This window comes from Lepidothrix coronata, unplaced genomic scaffold (assembly GCF_001604755.1).
Source record: "Lepidothrix coronata isolate B3197 unplaced genomic scaffold, Lepidothrix_coronata-1.0 Scaffold28, whole genome shotgun sequence".
In the NCBI taxonomy this organism is placed as follows: Eukaryota; Metazoa; Chordata; class Aves; order Passeriformes; family Pipridae; genus Lepidothrix; species Lepidothrix coronata.
Genome location: NW_016690208.1, coordinates 102,634 through 116,263, shown reverse-complemented (window position 1 = coordinate 116,263; position 13,630 = coordinate 102,634).

The window sequence follows — 13,630 nt, the reverse complement described above, 5'->3', positions numbered from 1 at the left end:
AAGCTGCCTTTGCTTCCAGAGAAATTGTGATGCAGAGCCACCTTTTCCTTGTGGTTTTTTTTCTGTCTTGTTTACCTTTGGGCTACGACTGTGTTTATAAAAAACACAAATAATTGGCATATGTTAGATACACGTCCAACAAAAAATGACAATTAGGGGGAATGAGAGGGTGGATTAGAATTTTGTACCTAGGTCTGCTCTCATTCTGAATTCAGCAGCAGGCTCAGGGATCTGGCTTCAGTTTTGTTTGTTCACCTTTTTCTGTGTTTTGTTTCATTTCAGCTAATAAATACAGACACAGATACGAATGATGTGAATCTTCCCGAATTTCAGGATATAACTTTGACCTTTTGATCCAGAACTCACCTGAACTCGAACCCAAGTAAATGGATTTTTTTCCCTTGTAATAAGTATGCTAAAAAAGTACAAAACCCCACCTCCTAACTCATAGTGCTGCTCTTCTATGTTTTTAAAATACATGCTGTAAATACATCTGATTTGAGGCCTAGTGTGTGACAAGATTCACACACAGTGATAGTATCTTCTATTAAAGCAACGGATATTGTTAGAAAGAACTTCAGCACACCTCATTTTCTTTGAGGCTCTCACCATTCCATGCACCATGTTTGGCATATCCACAACCTCAGGGGCTCTCAACCCCCAGTGGGTCCTACAGGCACAAATCCATTATCACAATGTCCCAAACACAGGGAAAAAAAAATGTCAGGGGTAGCAGGGAAGGAGGTTTTTTAATTTGTCTTTCTGTTACAGACTTCAGATTGAATCTGACAGACAATATCCAGATTAGCTGCTCAGCATGAAAACAAAGAAAGATATTTTTTTTCATTTTGATGAAAGCTGAGGTGTGTACTAATGTCTCAAGGGCTGAGAGTGTTTCAAACATCCATTACCATAAATTAGCCCTAAATATATTGGAAGCTGGCAGCCATCAGCTCTCTGCTGTCCCTTCCCCAGTTTGCAAACCAAACACAGATGTGGACACTTCATGCTCCCCCCTGGCCTGTGTCGTTTTGTACCGGGGGATGTCTTGGTGTGGTGTCTCAAGAGGAGGCTTTGTTTGTTTGTTTGCACATTGATCTGTGAGTGAGCAAGAGAAAACTCAAACACAACCTTCTTGTCAAGTAAGAAAACTGAAGTCTGGTGTTCTGATACAACTATTTCTAGTGGGAGCCTCAGTGGTGTGGAGGAGAGGAAGATGTATCCACACCTGAAGATTAAACCCTGCAGTGGAAGGCATCCACTTTTCCTTGAGAATTTCCTTGAGAAGTTCATGAGTCAGTTGAGAAGCTTCAGACAAACATTTTTCACCAGACACATCTGAGAAGCCTGCAAAGCTTTTTGGCCATCAGTGAGACTTGTATGAGTCTCCTCTCTCCATTAGAGGCATGGTCACAGCCCAGCTCTGTGGGCAGGAGCAGAAACTGCTTCATGACAGGGAAATGCAGGCTCATTCCCACAGAGACTCTGAGTGCAGGTGACGTCAAAGAAGATCCAGCCAAACCTGGGATCCTTCTCTTCTCACAACAGTGAAGGTTGGATACAGAATCATGGAATGGTTTGGATGGGAAGGAACCTTAGAGATCACCCTGTTCCAACCCCCTGCCATGGGCAGGGACACCTTCCACCAGACCAGGTTGCTCCAAGCCCTGTCCAACCTGGCCTTGAACAATCCCAGGGATGGGGCAGCCACAGCTTCTCTGGGCAACCTGTGCCAGGGCCTCCCCACCCTCACAGGGAAGGGTATCCAATTTAAATATACATTGAGAGATGTGGCAGCACTTTCCACCCACATTATAGTCACTTTTTTCTGGTATAAATGCTTTCTGAGAGGAGAGGGTAGACTCCAGCCTGTGGTGTCTAATGGTCCTGAGCAAAGGCTCTAACTCTGGGTGTGTTTGTGTGTTTACAGCCAGGCTGGAGAATCCTCCACACCATCAGGATCCATGCATTAAAATCCATGCCATCTTCTCCTCTAGCTGGGTACTCTGAGAGCTCTGCAATCCCTGTCACCCACCAGGATGTATTATATCTGTACTAACTAATTTCACAGCCCGTAAATTACAGGCATACCCTGCGTATCTCCATCTCATTAGAGAAGGTTAATTTAAGCAGACAATCAACAAAAATACAGAAAACTAGTTTGGAAAGAGGATTTTGCCGTGTCTCTGACAGACAATGAATTCACAACCCCAACATCTGCCACCACTAGAGAGAAAATGCTGGAGGAAAAAAAAAAAAAAGAAAAAAAAAGAAACTCATTGCTATTTCCTCTGATGAATGGTGAATTTACAATTAGCATTTTAATTACTCAAGCCAGACTTTCAGCTGGTGTGATGATCACAAGAAATTCCATAAGCAACAAGTCATCTTGGTTTGACAACATGTGCTGGGGTAATGCATAACACACTTAACAGGGGTCGGTCTAGGGAGACTGTTTCTCTTCTGGAAAAATCCTACAGCATTAATTGCCCTCCAGTATTCATTTATAGTTTCACCTAGTTTTTATATATTTTATATAATTTTACACTCTTGTCCCAGCTTAGAAAAACCTGCAGCAAGACTGTCGTACCTGAGGCCTTTGGTAGAAGTGGTATGGATTTACCTTCAGGCAGATCCTACAGCAAATCCATCAACAGGACCCCACACATATGAACCTGGATCACTTGCCTGAGGAAATCCTTTAGGCAAATCCATCCCATATCACTACAGACACCTTTCTGTGTCCTTCACCTGGGCTAATCCTACAGCAAACCTGTCCTGGGGACTGATGGATGGGCTCCCCCTGCAGCAGGTCTGGTGATGATTGCTCAGCCACCTTGCTTCTTTGTCTAACAACAACAACAATAGAGGAGCAGGGCACTTTTTTAAATTCCTGTGCAGTGATAGGAAATGCTGTGTCCTCTGGGGGAGGAGGATGAGTAGGGGTGTGGTTATCCTTGCAGGTGGGGTTTGCAGCTTTGACTGTCCTAAACTTTGCCCTCTGTTTCTGCACCAGAGGAACACGTGTGGGGTTTGCATGGCACAGGCTCCTAAAGTAAGCTGGGATTTCAGGAAGCTGAGAGTGTCCTTGCTAATAGAGACAATGGCACAGACTGCTCCTCTAATTCCAGGCACTGGCTGGAAAAAAAAAAATCCCTTGTACACCTCGTGGTTTGCCTTGAGGAGAAAAGCCAGCAGGTGAAGACTTTGAACCCACAACTCGGTGCTGAGGATGCACAAACAAATCAATGAATGGAGAACCGACAGAAACAAAGACCAATAAAATCTTTCAAGAACTCAGAAAGGTCTGAGACTTGGCTTTAAGACTCAAAATGGTTGATGTGGAGATCTGGGTTATTCTAATCCTTTCTTTTGAACAGATCTGGAAATTATCAAGATGAGGACTGGGCCCTTGTAGACCATCACTCTTCATTTTGATTTTCTGCCCACTCCAATAATTTTTTCCTCCTATTTTATTTTGTTGCTCTTGTTTGTTTTTTTTCCCTGGGAAGACTTTCTTTTCTCTCATTTTTTTAAGTGTTATCTCAGCCTTATGAAGACATTGGATGTCCCCCATACAGCACCTTCTGTGGTGCAAATCATGGATGTGTATCCATCATCTGTGAAAACACAACCCTCTCTCACCTGTAGTTGTAAAAAAATATCAGAACCAAATCTTTTTACTTGGAGAAAAATTACGTATGGGGCAACCATTTATTCAGAGCAAAGAAAACCAAACCAACCAACCCAGCAGTGCTCATTTCATTAACTGGACAAATGAGAGGTTTGTAAGTTCTTGGCAGTCTGATGGATAAAGGTACCTTGTCAGAAGGTCCCTCCAGATTGAGTTGCAAACAAAAGAGAGGAAAAGGAGGGAGGAAAAGCAGATTTGTGGTTTCAGAACGAGCAGATCTGACTGGGAGCTTTGGTTTCTCTGTTGCACTTACACAAGGAGCACATAGTGCTGCCCAGACAGTGGTACTGGAAGAACTGGTCCTCTTTTCTTTTTCAGAGTGCTCTTGTCAAATAAATCCTTCACTGCAACTTAATCCTTCTTGCTTTCCACATCCTACTCCTGCATTCCCATCCTGAGTGAGGGTGACTGGACTCACTCCCTTCTTGCATTATGTTATTTATGAATTTATGTTATTTTTCCCTCAAAGGTCTAAATATGGACTTGGAGAAGCTTCATCATCACCAGGAGCAGAGCTGTGTAAATCCCACAGGGATGTCCAGTGAAATGAGAAAAAAAAATGATAGAAATTACCTCTCCTTTTCTCTTTCTGCCCCAGCAGCCTCACATCCCCCACGTCCCCTTTTTCCCTTTCCTCCTTCCAATTCCTCCTCTTGCCCCATCCCTTCCAACCCACAACAGTCTGGTAGAGTTTCACCAATGCAGGCAAGTGGAACACTTCACTTCCAATCCCTGAAAGAGGCCAGGGCACAGAGGAGTTTATTATATCATAAATTAGAACACGAAAAGCTAATACATTTTATACATTTGTCAGAGAGAGAGAGAGAGAGGGGAGAAAAAACCTTTGCTGCCAGGTTCCTCATAGCAAATCTGTCATGTTGGAGAGAGGCTGCTGGAATGGAAGTACTTAGAGACAGATAGAGCCCTGGTGCAGAATAGCAAAGCTTCCTGCTGGCTATCAGGAAGCTCCAGGGCTGTCACAGGAGCCAGGATAGAGTTCTCAAGCCAAACCTCACACAGCCCCACCATAAACACCTCATCCCTTCTTGTGGGGGGTTAAAATAATGCCCAGCAGAGCTGGGGCAGAGCTGTCTGTGGCTGCTCTGGGCTTTTAGAGTGTGTGTCTGAGGACTCGGGGGAGGCTGCTGGTGTTTGTTTTGTAGATCTGAATTTAATGGTGCTGCATAAGAGAAGAAAGGGGGAAAAGCACGTCCAGAGAAGGGAACAGAGGTGGGGAAAGGTCTGGAGCACAAGACTGATGAGGAGCAGCTGAGGGAGCTGGGGGGGCTCATCCTGGAGAAAAGGAGGCTCAGCAGGGACCTTGTTCCTCTCTACAACCCCCTGAGAGGAGGTGGTAGCCGGGTGGGGGACAGTTTCTTCTCCCAAGTAACAAGTGATAGGACCAGAGGAAAGGGCCTCAAGTTGAGCCAGGGGAAGTTTAGATTGGATATTAGGAAAAAATTCTCCACTGAAAGGGTGGCCAGGCATTGGAACAGATTGCCCCGGGCAGTGGTGGAATCACCATCCCTGGAAGTGTTCAAGAGGAGTGTGGATGTGCACTTTGGGCTACAGTGAACATGATGCTGTTAGCAGTTGGACTTCATGATATTAGAGGTGTTTTCCAACCTTATTGATTGCATGATTTTGAGTCAAATCCCAGATAGGATAATACAGAGGAATTTTCTGAGAAATCTGTTCTACCTGCCAGCTACCCAGCTCTTGGCTTTCTTGTTCTGTGCTCATTCCAGGTGGATTGTCCCACTTTAGCTGAGCTTTCCCCCAGTCCCACTGCACCTCCAGTCCCCACCATGCTGCATTTCTGCTGCCTGAAGGGCAGATCCAGTGATGAGGACCTTCATATCTTTTCCTTCAAAACTCAAGGCAGGAAGGCATTTCCCAAGCATAATCTCCCTTGAAATAGTCAGCAAGTCAGACTTAATTAAGACAAAGAACAGCAAAACCCAATCATAATTAAAACTTAGAGTCGCCTGCACAGATGAAGAAGTAAAAGGAGCCAGTGCTGGAAGGAGCACCGTGTCTGGAGCTGCCATTCCCCCACAGCCAGGCTCTCTAGCCATGAGGATGTAGCATGGAAGGTGGCAGTGGTGCTGCCTGACAACAGTTTAGCTGTGGGGAATTACCCACAAATGAGCTTCTCCAGGCTCACAAGTCCCTCGTGCAGCTGCTGAACTGGTGAGTGAGAGGCAGTAGCTGCTGCTTTGGTTATCTCAGCTTTCACCACCCCCAGCCCTCAGGACACAGGTGGAGCAGAGCTGGGAGACTGCTGCTTTTGGGAACATTTCTGCAGGGGTAGAGATGCACTGGGACACAGCACTGATAGAAGGTTGGGTGGTAACAAGAACAGCCATGGAAATCCATATAACCCATGATCCTGTCCTGACATCAGCTGGTAGCCAAGAACAGTATAGGAAGAAGGGAAGTACACAACAATTCTTCCTCTAGATGCACTTCTAGCCCCTGGAAAACTATCTGGCAGCAGCTCCCTCAGTTGCTGGCACTTGCCAGTCATTCACAGATCCTTTTTCCTTGACTCCTGCCCCAGCTCCTTGTGCAGGAGTCACTGCATGCACATTCTCAGCTCCGTGCTACTGCCAGCCAGATCCCTTGGCCCCTTTCTCACAGAAGGATTTTGCTCTCTCCACCCTTCAAACTCCTTCCTTTGCTCCTCTTCCCCAGCCCCTTTGCTCCACTTAGGAGAAAGAATACTGGTAGTCCAAGAGTTTGGGGCAGACACTAAAACACAGCTGAGGAGAGAAGCAGGACCAGTCTGTTGAGCTGTGCCTCACCACGGCTCAAATCCATCTATCTCCAGAGCTTTTCCTGGCTCCCAGGGTTCTGCCCTGGCCTCCTAGCCAGGGTGGCTTCTTCAGGCACTCACAGAAGCTGTCAGACAAAACACTCCAGATTAATTTCACTCTTTTCCTCTCTCTTTTTAGAAACTTTTAATTAGTCCCCAACTCGGCACCATTATTAGTATTTGTTATTAAGTATTAAAATCGCTCACCCCCAGCTCCTTCTCCCCCTGCTTCCGTCTTCCAGCCCTTTGTTTTAATTGTTATATTTTTTCATCAGTGATCAGCCAAGCTTCCCTAATGATCTAGACTCATTTAAAGGGTTTATAACTCTGGCACAAAACTCCAATAAAAAAGCGGCAGCTTCGCTGGGAACCTCCTGGGGCTCCTCAGCAGCCAGGAACACAAACTCATTTACCACTTGCCTGTTCCCCCCTTTTCTTAGTCGCCATCACCCCTTCTGTCAAAATATCTTCCTCTGCGTGCACAGAAAGCCATCTTTTCCCCCTTAATTCTTTTTCCCCTAAGGATCGAGGCGGGAGAACTGGAAAAGCCTTGATGAGGCACGTGGAGAAGTTAACAGCACATAGAGTAAACCCACTGTTCCTCCCAGTCATTTCCCTGCCTGTGCTACATTTCTGTCCCTCTCAAGAGGAAAAACATAAAGAGTCCTGGTGAGACTGAGGAAAGAAATGATCTGGCTGTATTTCTCCTTGAGTATATTTAGCAGTTGCAAGTTACCCCTCTGGAGATCTTAAAAGCCTTTTTTTACAAATCTGCAAGTCAGCACTGCCTTTCCCTCATTGCTTTTCTCCCTCTGCAATAGGTGTAGATTTACACACCAGACAAAGGGTTGCTTGGCAAACTCTGCCTTGGCCCTGCTTCCCATCGAGTACAGATGTTGCTTCCCAACCCGTCTTTAGCCAGCAGCAAATTCCTGGGGATCCAAACAGGAACAAGCTGTTCTCCATGAACACAGATTATGACCTAGACTCCTGCTTAGGGTCTAATCTGACCTACTGGGCTTCTTGCCATGGCCTTGGGCACTGGGCAATTAGCCAGTGTTAGGGGCAAGGCAGGAGGACACATCTTTCCTCTGGTGATCCCCCTGTACCAGGGTTTTTGGGAGAAACCTCACAGAAGTTATTCCCTCTCTGTATACACCCAAATCCCTTCTGAAATGTAGAGGAAGGAAGGAAGCATGAATGGTACAAAGGAAGTGAGTGAAGTGAGGCACATGGGGTGCATTTCTGTCACCTGCCTTTAGCCATCTGCCATGTGGGTGCTTGGATCTGAGCTGGTCGCTCTGGGCTTCTCATTGGAAGTGCCAAGAGGAAAATAAACACTTTTAACACCCTGGTTATCCCGGCCTTGTAACCCAGCAGGATTTTGACCCTCTTACACTGCACACCCCAGTTCTTCCAGCTGATGTGTTTGCCAAAGCCATCCATTTCAAAATTATGGAGCAAACGGGGCCATTAAATGGCTTTGCTTTGAAGTCACTATTACTCCCAGAAATGTGCCTGACAACATCTCACCCGCAATGCCCATCTGAGCCACAATTGTATTGATACAATCTACAGGCAGCCTTTTGTTCTCACTTGAAAGGAGCTCAGCTGAAAGGCCCATCAATGTGCTCAGTCATCTTCAAAAAGCCGGAATCATTTGGTGGGAATAAACAATTGGAGCTCTTCAGTTAGTCATTTTGAAAAGGACAGTTTCCCAAGGAACTTCAGCACTGTTCTCCCTCCTGTGGCTGCTGGACTCCTCTGAGAGACGATTTCTGGAGCTGGCCAAGCTGCTTTGACACAGATTTCTCATCAGCAGTTTGTTTTTTTGGGGAGAGAGGTAAATAGCAAAATAAAACAAAACCCCCACATCACCATATTTAATGAAAGGTGGAAAAAATCATGATATTTTGGGGTATTTAAGCAACAGTACTGGTTTTTCAGCTTGGGCTGAAAGTGCAGCACACTAAGTCGGGTCTGTGGAGGATGCCTGCAATCAGAGACCTGGTTGGGGATACAAAGCTGTCTTCTCCTTGTTTCCAGCTGCTACATTTAATTAAAAGAAAGCTAAACAATCCATTACATTAAATTACTTTCTGCACATTACTTTTCCACATAGACAACTGAAATGGTTGCCACAGGGATGTTATCTGACCACAGATTGGAAAGGAGATAACCATTCTCAAAATTATTCCAGTCTTGCTTGAAATATCACCCAGACGACCTGGTCAGGAGTCATTCCCGACTGCAGGAGGGACTAGAGGAGCTGGTGGGGATTTACCAGGAATGTGAGGGGCAGTAATGAACTGCAATCCCAGCCTCATCTTGCTTATTCCTGCATCATATCACATGATGGTGAAGATGCCAAATCACTATAACACAGCAAACAAAAGGACTTCTTTCATGTTTCCTCTCCCCACTCTCTGTCGCCTTCACCACTGAATGTGCAGTTCATAAAATCATGCCACGAGACAGTCCCCACATCAGCTGCTTTCTGAGAGTTTCTACTCAGTACCCAGCAGTCCATATATCTTGTTTCAGCTTCTAACTTAAATACTCCTTTGATATTAGAAGTCAAATATGCCAGGGGTATCTTGAAATATCACATGGAAGCAGAATTTGTAGGAGAACTCCTTGTTCCTGTGGGCATTTTGTTTTCCTTCCAACTCTTGTTTGAAGAAGGATGAAAAAGATTGGGAGTCTTCCTCACTAACTCACTAACAGATTTTGCCTCCTGGAGAGGAGCTGCTGTTCTTCCCTAGGAACACAGCCCAAGTCCAGACTAGCAGGGAAGGGGTGGTGGGTGAAGCCCTGCTCTGACAGCTGCTGGGCACTGCTGCCAAGCCCCTGCCTCGCCACTCTGCCATTTTCACAAAATTCAGGTCTCAGAGCAGCTCCCAAAGCATGACCAGCTTGTGGCACAACCAGCCTGGATTGACTTCAGGAGGAGAACTGAACAAAAACAACATCCTGGCTCAACTCTGCTGCCTCTGCTAGGGCTCTGCCCTTATTTTCTGCACTGCACACCACTTTCCCTCTGAGAAAATTGTTGCCAAGTGGCTATTTTGAACATGGTTGAGTGCAGATTGTTAAAGGAGAGACAGGCTTCTGCTTCTGTCTTGCAGACTATTTTTGCTTTATTCCCCATCTCTGACAAAAAACATGCAGAGGGTAAGTATCTGTTTACTGTTTGTGTATAATGCATTATGGGATGAAATTGTCTCTTCTTCCCTCATTTACAGCGTTTGCACCTCATCCTGTGCTGACCTCCCAGCAGCAACACAGACCTTTATGACCACAGAGCTCCAGCACTATCATTCTCTCCCTTTGCTGGCCTTCCAGAAGTGCAATGCCATTGGCTTTGGGTTTCAGTTCACAGCAGGAAATGTATTCACTGCTTGGAACCAGAGTGACAGGCTCACTCTGTCTCACATTTGCCCTATTTGAATCAGCCTGTGAACTGCAGGACTGGATTTTCAGTTATCAACATCCTCTTAACCCAAGTCCTTCAGTGTTCTCATCCAGACAAGCATCCCACTCAAATACCTTGTGAATTATTCCATCCACTCTCTGAGTTTGAGGTCACGGGGAGCACAAAACAGGAATCACAGATTATGCTGATGGTTGTGAGAGAGGAGGAGGAAGAGGGAATCTCAGGTTGTGCCTACACTTTGTCATGGTCGTAGTAAACACAAAGCTTTTGGTTTTACAAGAAAAAAAAAACACATTACCAATTAATCACCCACTGAGTAGCATCCTGCTTCCCTTCCCATCCTGCTTCCCTTTGCTCATGTCCTCAGACAAAGAAGTTATTCCTACAGTTTTATGGAAATGAGAAAACCTTACACTGAGGACCCAAAGAATCAAGAACCAACCCAAAAGGCAGTAGATCAACCCCATTAACAACTGACTGGTATTAGATATGTTATATTTTCTCTCTGACTGTTTTTAATTCCCCCCTAGCAGCATAAGCTATTCCCCCTCAAAGCTTTCAGCCTCTTCTTACATTTCCATGGACATTGTACTGGTCTGTATTTGTATCTGCAGTTCCCCCTCAGCCCTGGGCAAAGATGGAGTGAAAAGGATGATGTTTTTCAAGCCCTGCAGTCAGGTCCTCAGTGTTCTCAGCATCTGACTCTAGCCTGCAGAGGTGTGAATCAAAGTCTGGTTTCCCATGTGGTCATGCCAGATGGTTGGCTCAAAACCCATCATTTCTTTACAGCAAAACTCACTAGACACAGACAGTAACCATAAGATATATTGGAAACTCAAATCTTGTATAATTTAGACTGCCAACACCCATGCAAAAGATCCTTCACCCTACTACTTATGTCAGCTCTTCAAGAATGGTTTCTTTGCTGAATATGTCCTGAAAACACTTCAAGGCAATGACAAAAATAAATCCTCACAGTTAGCCTGCATCTTCTCATTCTAAAAGATCTTATTGATACTTCTGAACTTTGATTGTCAAGTTGCATTCAAGGTATCATTTCACACGTCCCAAAAGGCAGCACCACCTCCAAGGAATGCTTGAAAGCAGCTGTGCAGGACAACAGATCAGATGCTGTTATTATTTCATTGTCTGTGGCCCTGTTGCAGTGGGGTCTGGGATTTGTTGGGGGTGCATGTCTCCAACTACATCACATTGTGCCTTCTACAAAAGAATTGGGAATTCTGCCCCGGTGGAATTGTGAAGAGAGTTCTGGAGATAATATTATTCACTAAAGCAAATAAAAATTTCGGAAGGAGACTGTGTTGAAAACAATCATATGCTTGGGAAGTCTGGCACTGTGTGTTTAGTGACCACAAGAGGTCAGGGCATCAGTTTTCCATTGCATCTTAAAAGCAACATCTCTAAGAGCCTGGAGCTAGGACACTATTTTAGGTATGGCTATTCAGTTAGGAAATTCCATCCTTAAACCTTCCTTAACAGGGGTTACCACAGGAGCAACAGTCTTTCTTTTTGTTGCACTTGCTTCTATCAGAGTAATAGCCAGGTTTGTCTTTCTTCATGTTCCTCAGATACACAGAAATATTATATTTTATACTAAAAGCCACAATCCACACCTGCACTTCCCTGGCACGAGACTCCCTCCCTTAGGAACAAACAATGCTGGTGACAAAGCTGTCTCAGGTGTGCAGAGTTTCCTCCTATAGAAGCTGTTCAGCATCACAAGCCTCCCTTTTCTCCCTCCCAAATCCTGTTCTCCAGCATGAGTAAAGGTCAGTATATGAGTATATGACATTTATATATATATATATGACAAAATATATGAGTATATGACAGAAAATACACTACACATTTCAACCACAAATTAAGACTATTTGTGCAAATGCTGTTCCCCATCTATGAGGGGTCTGTGTCAGGAAGATAGAGGAAAAAGGAGCTATATAAAATAGCAATATATTCTTAATATATATATATTTATACAGCTATAGGAACTACGTACACACTTGCCCTCTGAGAACCACTTTCTGCAGCACCTCTTTTTATTGATGTATTTTTTCTAGAGAGTGCCCTGCCCAGGTACAAACTGGGCTTGACCCACTTTGGTGTATAAAAACAGACCCAGAGATTGCTGCCTGTGATCTTAGATGATGAATTTTTCATACACAGCCTGGTTTCATTGGAAAGTCCAGCCTTGGTCCCCATCTCTGGCTGCAGCACGTCCCCTTTAGCAGGTTCTGCTTTGTGAAATTGCATTTCTTTGTTTACTCCGCATGGTGCCAAGAAATGCCTTTTTTTCCCCCTTCTTTTTTCCTTTTCTTTATTTTTGAAGTGAAAGTTATTAAGCTACTTCCAGCATAATACCTCTAAATGCCGAGTCCGTGAGAGGGAATTTTAACTTGGTTAATCTGACACAAATGAAAAACTATTCAAGGCTTGAGATGACTGTAAAGTTTAGTGTCACGGCTTTTTTTCAGTAGAAAAAAAAAGGGTTTCCAGCAACGTTTCATTTGAACAGTTGGAGTTATTTATTTCTTTTCAAGTAAAGTGTTGGGCATGTTTTAAAAACACAGTAACAACTGAACTAGTGCTGGGGGGCACCTGGGGCAGAGGGAAGAGCAGGAGGGATGTGGGGCACTGGGTAACTGCTCCCACTGCGTGAGCTGGATCCTGTAGGATTGCTCATGGCTGAAATGGAAATGTCACTCTCTTAAAAGTTAAATTTCAACTGCCATCATTTCTGTGACTGTTATCAGCAGAGGAAAATGGGAAGGAGAAGCTCATTGTGATACAGAGACCTCAACTGTCTGAGATCATTCCTTTCCCTGCTCAAAACCCTTACAACTGAAGTAAAGATGTCTTGGGGATGTTCCTCGTCCTAAAACTTTTTTTCATTTTTTATTTGCATGTCTGGAGGCAAAAAGAACCAAATCTGCCAGAGTTAAGCTCTGCCAGTGCTCAGAGGGATGGTCCCAGGACAGTGGATAAGCTCCAGTGTCCAGGGAGACAACAGATCAGGAAACGTGAGGACCATTTTCAGAACCAGGCTGTGATCTGGTGGAGTCCCAGCATCTTTTACTCCTTGAAGGAGTGAGTGGGGTGTGTGTCTGTGTGTTGTTTTCACCTCAGAGCAGCAGCTGGGATAAATGGGCTGAGGCTTCCCTCTCCTTTTTGCTCCTGGAGTCATGTATCAGGTTTTCCACAGCTGAACTGAAACCCATGATTCATAATCAGCTTCGTTTGCGAAATGTTCTTCTAATTGATCAGATGGAGACCAATTTCAGTGGGGGAAACTGAACCTGGAGAAAATTAATTACCCATCAGGCTAAACCCATTTCCTTTGGCCCAAGTACAGCTTATTGTATGTTACTGAGAGATGACTGGCTGTCGAGAGAAAGGCAATGCTATAATTCTTTCTAGGACACGCTACATTGGAAGCAGATAAAGTGCTGCTGGCTGAGGGCACTGGCTATGCAGAGTGGGGAGGTGGCACAAGGAAAGGGGTAAAGGGACAGTAAATACATGGCAAAAGGCTCAGAGGGAGCAGAGATAACAGAAAGTAGAAAATACACCGATTTTAAAATCCCAGAGGCTCCCAGGGATTAGTCACTACAGAGTTTGCCTTTGGGGACAAGGGGCTTTAACATTCACTGTGCCTATTTGGTGC